Here is a 12,078-nt window from a genome sequence, read left to right as displayed (position 1 = left end):
CAGGCTCCGGACGCGCAGGCTCAGCGGCCATGGCTCACGGGCCCAGCCGCTCCGCGGCATGTGGGATCTTCCCGGGCCGGGGCGCGAACCCGGTTCCCCTGCATCGGCAGGCGGACGCGCAACCGCTGCGCCACCAGGGAAGCCCTTAAGTAAGTTTTATATATGTTGCATGAATGATGTTTCAAAGCAGGAGAGAAAGAGACTGAGAATCAGATATGGATAGGAAATCAGTCCTTGGTAAATCATATAAAAGTGTGAATCACAAGCTGTTGAGAGGATTGGGCTGGAGTAGCCTTTGGGGAATTATTCAGTTTTCTCTGGTGACCATTCCTTTCCCTTGGAAGTTCAGTCAGTGGTTGCCTGGATCTTGTCAGAACTTGACCTCTTCATGAGGATGGCACAACCTATCAGCTTTTTGGATATTGGTTCCATAGCTTTGAGAACAGACCAAAATTACCATCTTGCTGAATTTCTGGTCTTCTCATTGTTCTTCATATACTTTGCTCATTTCTGAGCCTCAGTGTTAACTAGTTCTCTATGTGTATAGAAGTCAATTTTAATATACTATAGAGGGTAAAACCATGGACTTGGCATTCAGGTGGCCTGGGTTCAACTCCCAGGTCTGCCATTTACTAGCCATGTGATAATTACTTAACATCTCTTTGCCTCAGTTTCCCCATCTGAAAATGAGATAAGATTACCTACCTCACAGGGATAGGAGGAGTAAATAAGTAACATACAAAAGTTGGTTAGAATAGTACCCAGTACATAGTAAATTCTTTACTATAGAGTGTTTCCAAAGCTAATGATGGTGATGATGATTGTTATTTTTCTAACTACAGCAGTACAGTTTTTTTTCTCTGGGGAACCACTAACCCCTTCCCTGATCTTGTTCTGATATGGTTTAGATGGGGCTGACCCCACCTGCTTCCATTCCAGGGGTGGAGACATAACCCAGACCTGGCCAATCTGTGAATTCCACCCCCCTAGCTACAGAGGTTGACTCAGGGATGGGAAAATGATATAAGTTGGTCCAGTCAGGGTAAATCACAGGAGTTTGTTTGGGACTATTGGGAAAGAGATGCTGTCTTTTGTTTTGAGTGGTTAAGGGAGCAAGATGTAAGCCTGGCAGCTACCACATAGAGTCAGTCAGTCTGAGACTGAAGCTAGTACAGAGGAAAGCAGAACCAAGAGATGAAGAGGGAAAGAGAAACCAGTTTAAACTGTGGGACCCCATGATCGCAGCCATGCTGGGAGCCCCGGGGCCACTCCTGCATAAGGTAGTTTGTACTGGGCTTCACTGACTCCCACAGACACTTCCTCTGTCCTCTACCTGATTCAAACCCAGCCCATCCTTTGAGGCACAGTGCCTTCTGGAAGTGATGCCTTCTTTTCTGAGTGCCCATAGCACCTACTATCTGTGCCATCAATTTAGTACTTCTTATCCACCCTAGAAAGTTTACTTTTGCAGATGCGTTTACTGTATCTCTCCAATTCTATGGTTTGGTTCCATGTTTCACTCCTTGGTGGTCTCCATAGCACCAGCACATCTGCTGCTTCACAACGTTTGCCAGATATTTATTATTTGAATTCCTTTTATCCTCTTAATGCCCATCAGAAGGGAATTAAATACCTCAGCACACATAGGAATACATGAAGTAAACTAGAGATGGGTTGTTCAGGACCCTAACAACAGAATAGGGTTGTTACATGTAGGAAAATTTTGAGAGAGGAGCCCAGCCCCCCTGCACCTGTAAGGAGCAGCAACCATAGAATGTGGACCTGTTTATATTTGTCCCACCAGACTGTAAGCTTCAGAAGAGCAAAGACTGCCTCAATTTTTTAAACTCTCCTCCAGTCAGTGCTATATGTTCCCAGTGCTTTGCACAGTGCCTGACACATTTTAGGTGCTCAGTAAATACTTGTTGAATAGATGCTGCATTTGCAGTACAGGGGCCTCTCAGAGCAATTACCTAACCCTTACCAACGTGTAAGGGAAATAAAGTAAGAAAGGAATTGCTGGTTCTATGTAGCCAACACCTTCCTCCCATTATTCTAAACCCCTTCTACAGTCACCTTATTTCTCCAAATCACAAGAATAAATAAAGCCATTCCTTAGGATGACAGATGAGGTGTAATGACAGAAGCATGTTTGGAATTTCTAGGTCTGTGAAAAAACCCGTATGAATTCCAGACCCAACAAAGAAAGGCTTACTGTCATTAGAATGAGTGAGTGAAGCAGTATGAAAGCTGAATCACAGATTTAGAAAAAGGCACTGCATTGGAATGTTCAACATATACACAAAGAATTCTGGTTTTTGATCAGCCTTATTTTCTTAGGTAACATTATGTAGCATTAGTTCCATAACAGCTTTAAGTTTTATAAATTGAAGAAAATATAAACCACTTTTTTTTTTAATTAGCTGATTCTCTCCCACAGAAAGTGTTAATACAATAGTCATCCGCTTTCCCAACTCAGTATTTTCCATTCACTCCTTTCTTCCATCATTCATTTTTCTCTGGTCAATATTATCATCCTAAAATTATTTTTATTACATCAATGCTCTTCCCCAAAACATTCATTTGCTCTGACAGCATAGAATCCAAGCTAAAGCAGACAGCCAAGACCTTCAATAATTTGACCCAACCCACCTTTCCATATGTAAACTTTCCCCTATTCCCCCATCGAAGCCTCTATTCCATTCACCTTTGTCTCTTTACTCTTTCCTTTCCTTGCTTTTCACTTTTATACTTCTGAATCTTTCTCTCTGTCTATTCAAACATGTGTTTTCTTTTAAGCAATGTCCTTTAACCAGTTCAATGAAGATGAGCTTTCCTTCCTCAATTCCTAGGTATTTATGGTCTATATCACTCGTTCCTTTTACTGTCTCAGATTTTTATCATTTCATGTGAGTGCGTCTTCTGTTCTTTTCTATGAATGCTTTAACGGCAGAGATCACACCTTGGACTTCTTTGCGTTGTGCTTTACATATAATCTGGATTATTTCAGTGACTATTGTAATAACTCAGGTGATATCCTTTCACTGTTCATGCTTGGGAGGATTTGTCCTTTTTCAGTTAGTAATGCCAATTGCCATAAAATTCTCAAATTTATAATATCCCTCATGACTGAAATTAATCAGAATTGCTCTCCAGATGATTCTTTACAAAGATCTTAATCTTACTCTACCAAGTACTTTATAAATCAATTTTTTAAAAAAGAAACCCACCAGGTATCCAATAGAAAAGGGGGATTGGGATATGCATAAAATAATGAATGGCTAGTAAAATATGAAAAGATGAGTATCTTAGATCAAAATTAAATAAGTGCAAATTAAAGTCAAATTCCATCTTTCACTTCTGAGACTGATAAAGATTAAAAAATTAAAATTGCCAGTGAACAGTGTGGACAAAGGTGTAGAGAAATATAGGAATCCACGTATACTGTCAGGAGTACCAATTTGGTATATCCTCTTTGGAGGGCTATTTAGCAATATACATGAACATTTAAAATTTCCCTAACCTTAGAATGAAGAAGTTCACCTTTAGGCATTCTCCCTATAGATATAATCATATAAATGCATAAATGTATCTATATGTTAAAAGATATTCATCGTGGTATTATGTATAATAGCAAAAGACCACCCAGTGCACCTCAGTGGGGGATTAACCCAAGGTTGAGTACCAGGCTGAGGTGGGGCTGGGACTTGAATCCAGGCAAGCTGACTCCATGCTTATAAAAGCAAGGCTTTATTACTGCCAACTAAACTTACTTAGGGCCCTTCTTTTAGGAGCTCAAAATCCTATGTAGACATTGTCTGTTTTTTGGCCAGAAGGAAGAGTAGTTAGGAGTAAGTCATAAACATTACTACAATCATTAAACAAGTTAGCAATAGAGACAAGACTGGAATCCCTAGATTCTTGACTCAGCCCATAAAGCACTCTGCCATTTCTCATCTCAGTTTTGAGTTGACCCACATTTATTTAACTTGGTGACATGTCTGCAAAAAAAAAAATGTTCTAATGAATCTTTCAGGGTGTTCTGAAGCTGCTCTGTTTTGAAGTGTATCTGATGAATGATTTATATATTAGATTTATTAAAAACACTTCCATTACTTTGAGGCCTTGAGTGGATATTTAAAGGAAGAATATGGCATATTCAACCCAGCAGTTATGATTCCACATAAATAGCTAAGGGATGGCCCACTAGGGGATGTCAGATTAAAAAGATGTTCTGAGAAGGTGAGTGGACTTGGCCTCTCTAACTCAAGATGCAGAAACAGAACCACCACAGAAAATTGTCTTGCCTCCATTCCCTATGGCTTAAAACTTCATATTTTTTTTTTTTTTTTTGCAAAGGCAGGCAACTGGTTCTTCTCCTGCTTGGTTTGACTTACCAAACTCCCCTTACATTTGGACAAAACGCAATTCTCACAGTAGGATGCAAACACAAGTGCAGTGACCTAATGAATTTAGGAAGGAGAATGGTCAAAAGTACAAAGATCTTTCAAGATCAACACTGGTACACAGATTTGTAATCCCTTCTAGGAAGTCAGCTACAGAAGGGACACTAGAGGACAGAGCATAAGGGTTCAATTCATTCTCCCTGTCTCTGTTTTTTAATTAAATTTTAGGACATGCCAAAAATATTCCAGGGTTTGGGAGAGAAAAAGGTAAAAGGGTTGTTAAGAGTACAAGATTTTAAGATTCACCTCTGAAAGTTAGGCTAATATATCAACCAGGATTAGTCTGCCAAAAATATGAAAATATAAAAACATCATAAATTAGTCAATTGTCCATGGCTATAATCTGTTTGCCTGATGCCAGATGTACTTATGACAGGAAAAACAGTTGGCTTTAAAACAGCTGGAAAATGTTAAGCACTTATATAACACATTTTTTTAAAAGTATCAAATGGGTTGGTGTCTTATTAGGGTATGCAGTTTAAAAGAAGTGGCTATGATTTAACTTGGGCCAATGATAAGTTTTTCCATTTTAGCATTTCAGTGTTCATTTAGGGAACTATAATACCATGTAGTACAAACCCTTTATTAAATCAATGCATTCATTATCTGAAATAAAAGTTTTATTCAATCACTGTATTTTGATAGACTAGACTATTGCACATGAGTAGGAGATAATGGATTGAAAAGAGTGTCTTTGGAGGAGAGGAGCTCAGACCTTCTTTCTTGCACATTCCCAGGAGCCAGTCAGTTTCCAGTGCCATCAAGATTTCAGAAGGCTGGCAGGGACTGTGGGCCAGTCCTATGTGGTATAACAACTCAGTGCATGAAACAGCTAACCATGTAACTGGTGAGAGGAAAGAATGAAATCATTTCTGCTGAAAATCTGTCTTTGTCATCTTTTAATCTATTTAGGGTGATCGGCTCAGCTGGCTTTATGGAAACCCAGCCATGTGTAGGGGAAGGACTCTCTAGAAGCCATCATCAAAGTTAGTAAATCTGTTTCTGCTCTCGGCAAGCTCTACTTGCTTAGCCTGATCCATCCATCTCTCTTACTGCCCATCAATTAGAGAAAGAGCAGGCAGAACTCTAAGGAGTGATAAGAGAAAGGATGAGACATGCAAGGCAGACATGCACATACACAACAGAGATCTGGAAAAAAATACGAATAGATATTTTCACAGCCTGATATACATAAGCAAGAGGGAAATAAAGGCTCATTAAAAAAATACTTTCCCATAACTGCCTATAACTTTGTGCACTGATAGAGTCTTCTAACACAACTTTGTATTTTGGATGCTGTTGTAGTCATCAGCATAGACTAATTTTTTTTAATTGAAATATAGCTGATTTACAATGTTATGTTAGTTTCATGTATACAGCAGAGTGATTCAGTTACACATATATACATATATATACATATATATATATTCTTTTTCAGATTCTTTTCCATTGTAGGTTATTGCAAGATATTGATTATAGTTCCCTGTGCTATACAGTAGGTCCTTGTTGTTTATCTATTTTATGTATAGTAGTGTGTATCTGTTAATCCCAGACTCCTAATTTATCCTTCCCTCCCTCCTTGCCTTTCCTCTTTGGTAACTGTAAGTTTGTTTTCTATGTGTATGAGTCTATTTCTGTTTTGTAAATAAGTTCATTTGTATCATTTTTTAGATTCCACATATAAATGATGTCATATATTTGCCTTTTTTGACTTACTTAGTGTGATAATCTCTGGGTCCATCCATGTTCTTGCAAATGGCATTATTTCATTATTTTTTATGGTGGAGTGATATTCCATTGTATACATCTGCCACATCTTCTTTATCCATTCATCTGTTGATGGACATTTAGCTTCCATGTCTTGGCTACTGTAAATAATGCTGCTATGAACATTGGGGTACATGTATCTTTTCTAATTAGAGTTTTATCTGGATATGTGTCGAGAAGTAGGATTGCTGATCATATGGTAACTCAGTTTTTAGTTTTTTAAGGAAGCTCCATACCGTTCTCCATAGTGGATGCACCAATTTACATTCCCACCAATAGTGTAGAAGGGTTCCCTTTTTTCCATACCCTCTCCAGCATTTATTATTTGTAGACTTTTTGATGATAGCTATTCTGACTCGTGTGAGGTGATACCTTATTATAGTTTTGGTTTGCATTTCTTTAATAATTAGTGATATTGAGTATCTTTTCATGTGCCTGTTGGCCATCTGAATGAGCATAGACTAATTTTGATACAATCACTAAAACCTAAATTATTCTGAAAAGAGGGCATGGTTAATAAAATCAAGGAAACAATAAAATTGTCCCAAATATATCTTTTTAGAAGATTCCAGAACCAAAAGTCAAATATATATTTGTGTACCCCAAGATCAAAACCTTGCTAGTTAAATATTGATGTGAAGGTCTATTACCTAATGGCAAAAATTTCTTAAATTTCAAACGCTGAAAGTGATCCCGTCTACACAGCATCCTGGATTTCTTGCAACCATAGTCTGGATACATACATTGCTACAAAGATCTCTGGGAAATGCTCTTTGGCAGCAGATCTGGAAAATTATGAAAAAATACTCACCAGTATAAATTGTGTTAAAACATGGTTATGCTACTTCCTGAACATTTAATAGCTATTTGCATTTATTTACACACATAAGTTGCATCACCATACTGATATAAACTGTTTCTGTTAAAATCCTGAGGGAGTGAAAGGGAGAATAAAGGGGGAGAGAAGAATATAGTGGTTTGGTAAGGGTAGAATCAGCAGCCCCTCACCCCCAAAAACATTTCAAAAACTATCCTTCTCACAGGGATGATTTCAGTTTTTCCCACCTCATAAAAGGAAGGGAAATGATTCTTGACTGGAGAGGAGTTATCATATGATCATGTCTTGAACCTTTGCATTGTTTCCCCACTTTTCAACACTTGAGTGAAAAGAGGACAGGGGATAGTGACTCCCCTTCTGAAGTAAGGCAGGCCCAACATTGGGCCAGCTCCAAATCTAGGTCACGGTTAATGTTTCATCCACTGTGTCTTCCACCTGGAGCTCAAATGCAGTGCTGAAATGCATTGGATTGCAGGTGATTGCTTTTTCTGGACACAGTATGTGAGTGATTTATGAGGGAGGAGACAGCAGTGGGTGAGACCTGCAAAACCTAGTGTCTTCATACTGCTTAAGAGTGCCCTGCTTACCCCTGACTAATGTGACAACAATTCTAAGGAGGCTTTAGTCAATATACTGTAGTACACATGATGCTCCTCGCTTTGGCGTGGAATCAAGACCCTTTTGAAAAGTTAGCACATTTCTTCACATGAAAGGAGCCATTCATGTCAATGGGTGTTTCATAGGTCCCAGGGTCAGAGTGTAGGCTAATGTACTCAGTAGTAGGTACCAGTCATCCTTCTTAACTAGGCCAGCATTTGTCCAGTTGAAATGGCTATGTATGTACTTCTAGATCCCTTTCTCAAGCTTTTAATGACTGCAAAAACCTCCCCCAAATATGATATTTGTTTCCTATTTTCTCAGTGCTAAAAAATGAGCAGCTTTTCTTTTTCTTCTTATACTGACGTGAGAGCTTGGCCTTTGACAATTTAAACTCTGTACGAAACCCTAGAATTTGGAACCGTTGTCTTTATCCACTCATTGAGGAACAAAGCCCCTTTCCAAAATAAATAGACTTGAGATCTAGACTGTGGAAGCTGGAAGGAGTAGAGTTAGGCATAGAAGTGCTGTATTTTGAAGACGCTCACCATGAAAATAGTGCAGAGGTACAGAGAGGCTACAGCTATTGCTTGTAAGGATAAATCAGGTAGTGGATATTGTTATGGGCTGAATTTTGTTCCCCCGAAATTCATATGTTGAAGCCCTAACCTCCAGTACCTTATAATGTGACTGGATTTGGAGACAGGACCTTTAAAGAGGTACTTAAGGTAAAAGAAAGTTATATGGGTGAGCCCTAATCCAGTATGACTGGTGAATTTATAATAAGAGTTGATTATGACGCAAGCAACACAGACTGAGGGGTGATTATGTGAGGAGGTGAGAAGGTGGCTATCTGCAAGCCATAGACAGAGGCTGCAGAAGAAACCAACCTGCTGACACCTTGATCTTGGACTTCTAGCCTCTAGAACTGTAAGAAAACAAATTTCTGCTGCTTAAGGCACTCAGTCTGTGGTATTTTGTTATGGCAGCCCTAGAAGACTAATACAGATTTGAAAGTGCTTGTAATTGATAGAGTATTATACACATGCCAGTTATCATCATCATTATTATGGAGAACATTCTAAAAATAAAAGGGAGGGAGAAGGGGTATCATGGAGGAGCCAGGGAATGGAAACCAGGCTGGACACACAAAAGCAACACATATCGATAAAAGTGTATTGAATGCTGACTATGTGTTAGGTGTACCAAGGTGAATAAGAGATGTGTTTTGACCCCTAGCACATGTCAACATGATAAAGAAGTTACTGAAAACTAGAGATGCTCAGGGAGAAGGCAATTACTTCTGCTTGTTGGGTGTGGTGAGTGGAGGTTGGGGAGAGGAGAGTTTTCAGAATTTTCATAAAAAGAGAGTGGTATTTTGTGAAGCAGATGACATGGGGACAGAGGAGGAAAGGCGTCAGGGGCACTCATACATGAAGGTATGCCATGTCACTGGGAAAAAGCACACAGTGTGATAGCAGGACAGAAAACACATGGGAGAGTTCTGGGAACTAAGACCTGAAAACTAGGTTAGCATCAACTTGTAGAGGGCCTTGAATGCTGTGTGAAGGGACTTGGATGCTATCATGTAGGCAATAATGAAGGAAAATATATTGTTTTTATTATCTCAATATTTCTTTAGTTTCTGCCCTTATGTTTTTTTCACTTTCATTGCATATCTTTACTCAGACTTCAAGTGCCTTCTCTATCCCAGTCCACCAGGTTCCATCAGCCAAACAGCTCCTTAAAAGCCATCTTTTATAGAGGCTTAAGTGATTTTCCATTGACCCCCACCCTTGAAAGGTGTAGTGATGGCCACACTTGTGGCTGAAAAGTGATAGCCTTGATGTCCTAGACCCTGTGCAAGTTTTGTCACCAATTTGATGGATTTTTTTAGGGCATGTCATTTTTGCAATTTGTTAATAACTGACAATAACAGTCACTCACAGGGATCAGCCAGAGTATTTTGGGGTCTCAAAAAACATTGATTGACTGGGTGAGCAAAATGTGTCTAAAACTTGATGTATGCCCCATTCTCTGGCCTGGGCATATCCTCTCTCTCTCTCTCTTTGTATCTGAATTAGAATAACGTCTATCAATTATGGAATATGGCCAAACAGTTAAAGACAAGTTATGAGATTAATTGGAAATTCATGCCATTCATTGGAGAAGTTTCAGGAGGAATATTTATTGATTCATGTTTATATATCACAGGGAAAAATGAAATCACATTCACTCTTTATTCAAAATAAACCTTGTCACATATATGCAAATAGATATACAGAACCTTTTGACTGTGGTAGGGGTAGTGAAGGACACTGCAGAATATGTACCCACACAATTAGGTGGTAGAAGAATGTGCTAAATGTCTAAAAAGACAGAAATAGTCTTTTATCACTACGTTTTCTGCTCCTGTGTACCAACTTGTAAATTAGAAGTAAATGTACATGCTTCTTTAGCTCTATTTTCAGCACACTAATAAAAAACTTTCATTTTGACCAAGAGTTAGTTTTCATGTTCTTAGAATTTACTCTTCTAACAGATTTTAAAAATCCATTATATAATTTTAATTATAGAAAGGCCATTCTTGCAGAAGCAGTATAAATGAAGTGGTTAAGAACGAGAGCTCTGGTGTCAGATCAAGTTCAAGTCCTGGTTCTTCAGTTTGTGGTGACCATGTCCTAGTCATTTTTATCTCTTTGCACCATAGAGGATCACTGTGAGGACTAAATGAAATAATGCAGGTAAAATGCATGCTTAGCACAGTAGTGGATGAAAGTAATAATCTGCTATATAGAAAAACATTCTCTGCTAAATACTGGGCCCTCAAAAGTGCGTTGATAGGGAAGCCATACAGAATGCAAATACAACTGTCATCTACAAGTACAAACTCTCTGGTCAGTGGACAAGAAATGATAATGATGATGCAATTGGTAAACCATAATTCCAGAAAAATCAGTCCCTTTACAAGTTTCAACCAGTGGTTCAGAAGAAGCTGACTTTACACAGCTCTAGCAGGAAGCTAAAAGTTCAGAGAGTTTGTGCTGATAGGGAATAGTTTTGAAATCTTGATACCTAGGTAGAAAAGGTCATTTTGGGTCTTATTGCTTAAAAAAAGGCCTTGTGGATTGCAGTATTAAAATCCTCAGGACAGCTGTGCCCCAGTGAGACAAAGACATTTCAGAATGGTGCTGAGAACAGTTAGTGTGAAGAGCTTGCTCCTCAAGCAGAGTGGTGGAGTTCTTGTTTGGTGGTCTAAGTGCTAAGCCAGCATGCCACATGGATAAGTTCTCCTCTGTGTAAATGGGTCACGGGTACCAGAACCAGTGTAGGTGCCATCTTGTCCATCTCTGCCTCCAACAGTGTCTGGAACTCTAAAATGAAAAAACAGAAAAATGATGGGTTTTCACTGTTGACCTTGCACAGTCAATAGTTGTTGAATACATTTATCTACCACTGCAAAGTCAATTTCTTTGGGGTTAGGACAGGGATAAAGACTCTTGTATCTTGTACTGGCCTGACACCCAGCACTCACTGTGTCTGGTTCTGTGGTGTGTCTTGCCTGAGGAGTTCTCCATTATCATACCAAGTGGAACCAATGTTAAAATATTTACCAGGTCTCCAACTTTTCTGCGTTTTCATCTTAACAGAAATTCTACCTGTAACATGATTGAAATGAAAATGTCTTTTCCTAGATCTGAGAATTATGTTCAGGTTAAGGTTATTTAAAATTAGAAAAGGAATACAACCCAAAAGAAACATTTAAGACAAAATATAACGATGATAAAACGAGCAATATTAGAAGGCATTTGCTATTAATTTGATGATGTTAATCATGAGAGTGAAGCATGAGATATTATACATTATAAATATGGGATTGGAAGAAATATTAACTATATATATATATTTTTTATACAGCAGGTTCTTATTTGTCATCAGTTTTGTACACATCAGTGTATACATGTCAATCCCAATCGCCCAATTCATCACACCACCACCACCACCACCACCACCACTTTCCCCCCTTGGTGTGCATACGTTTGTTCTCTACATCTGTGTCTCAATTTCTGCCCTGCAAACCGGTTCATCTGTACCATTTTTCTAGGTTCCACATATATGCATTAATATACGATATTTGTTTTTCTCTTTCTGACTTACTTCACTCTGTATGACAGTCTCTAGATCCATCCACGTGTCAACGAATGACCCAATTTCATTCCTTTTTATGGCTGAGTAAAATTCCATTGTATATATGTACCACATCTTCTTTATCCATTCATCTGTTGATGGGCATTTAGGTTGCTTCCATGACCTGGCTATTGTAAATAGTGCTGCAATGAACATTGGGGTGCATGTGTCTTTTTGAATTATGGTTTTCTCTGGGTATATGCCCAGTAGTGGGATTGCTGG

The 12,078-nt window shown here is 38.7% G+C and overlaps 2 long non-coding RNA genes across 3 annotated transcripts in view; one reads left to right on the top strand and one right to left on the bottom strand.

Moving 5' to 3' along the window:
- Window positions 1–12,078, top strand: part of LOC112067407 (uncharacterized) — a 155,997-nt gene that overhangs the window by 82,399 nt on the left and 61,520 nt on the right. The window lies entirely within an intron of this gene.
- LOC114487114 (uncharacterized) overlaps window positions 10,009–12,078 on the bottom strand; it is a 183,947-nt gene continuing 181,877 nt past the window's right edge. Inside the window, exon 3 of the long non-coding RNA XR_003681838.1 lies at window positions 10,009–11,042. This is a non-coding gene — a long non-coding RNA (uncharacterized lncRNA). The remainder of the gene's footprint in view (window positions 11,043–12,078) is intronic.

Source organism: Physeter macrocephalus, chromosome 11 (genome assembly GCF_002837175.3).
Source record: "Physeter macrocephalus isolate SW-GA chromosome 11, ASM283717v5, whole genome shotgun sequence".
Lineage (NCBI taxonomy): Eukaryota > Metazoa > Chordata > Mammalia > Artiodactyla > Physeteridae > Physeter > Physeter macrocephalus.
This window is presented reverse-complemented; position numbering and strand designations above follow the sequence as displayed.